General features: G+C 34.4%; 1 long non-coding RNA gene across 1 annotated transcript; it reads right to left on the bottom strand.

Annotated features, from left to right (window-relative positions):
* Nucleotides 1-417: 417 nt before the first annotated feature.
* Nucleotides 418-822, bottom strand: LOC110030393. The gene is made up of 2 exons (XR_002294651.1): nt 590-822; nt 418-536 (listed from the first exon to the last, which is right to left on the bottom strand). It is a non-coding gene; the product is annotated as an uncharacterized LOC110030393 (long non-coding RNA).
* Nucleotides 823-1,134: the final 312 nt, after the last annotated feature.

The raw sequence follows: 1,134 nt of genomic DNA, 5'->3' as shown, positions 1-1,134 counted from the left end.
TTTCGCTCGACCATGATATGAAAATAATAGGTCACCCCGAGACCACACGGGGGCTAACAGGAACCTCAATTGAGGGGGCTAGGTTTGATACTCTGACTAATAGCTAGCTCGTTATTATGAGTAATCGTTGAATATCATGAGACCTCAAAGGCCACTCCACTAAGAGTCTTGATGGCAGAGCTAGAGGAAGCCATGCAAAATAATTGAGGGGGCTAGGTTTGATACTCTGACTAATAGCTGGCTCGTTATTATGAGTGATCGTTGAATAATCATGAGACCTCAAAGGCCATTCCACTAAGAGTCTTGATGGCAGAGCTAGCAGAAGCCATGCAAAATAGAAGGTAGATCTAAAAAGAATTGAGCATATTGTATAAAAATTCATCTTAGTAGAATTAAATGAAAATATGACACTCAATAGAACAAAATGGAGAAAAAAGATTCATGTAGCTGACCCAATTTAGTGGGATAAATGCATGTTACTCTTGTTTTATAACATACCCGAGCACCAAACCATTCTACAGTAATAATTAAATTATCTTCAGCTTAAAAAGATAGTAAATAATTAATTTTAAAGGCATTATAATGTAACCTTATCTAGTTATAAAGAGTGAAATCTAGAAATTGAAATAATGCAATTAAGCAAAATGCTTTCTCCAAAATAAGATTCATTCCATTGCTGTGAGCACTAACATGGCAACAGCTGATAGAATCGAAGGCAAGGGAGAGAGGGAAGTTTTAGTACTTGTCTGAAGCTTTTCCTTCCATGTGGGATCTAACAGAGTTATAACAGCTGGGTGGTACCTGAAACAATTTTGAATTTTTCAGCATTGCATCCACTAATAGAAAAACTAAATATATAACATTTGAATATGCTTTAGCTGTTCAATATCAGGCAGCAATAAATAGAAAGGATATTTACATACATACCACCCAATTCTGATATATTTACATATCTAACACCTAAACTTCAAATTTAATATATGTCACAATTTCTATGCATGGAAAGTGTGTTTCACTTTTTTCAAAGTTCGATGATAAAAAATAAAGTTTAGACACTTGAAATCAAAATACATTAGAATTGGGTGGTATGTATGTAAATGGCCCTAAACTTTAATATGAAACTTTCACGCTAGA

Source organism: Phalaenopsis equestris, unplaced genomic scaffold (assembly GCF_001263595.1).
Source record: "Phalaenopsis equestris unplaced genomic scaffold, ASM126359v1 Scaffold000712, whole genome shotgun sequence".
Classification (NCBI taxonomy): Eukaryota; Viridiplantae; Streptophyta; class Magnoliopsida; order Asparagales; family Orchidaceae; genus Phalaenopsis; species Phalaenopsis equestris.
The sequence above is the reverse complement of the archived record's forward strand: the minus strand, read 5'-3'. Positions and strand labels throughout refer to the sequence as shown.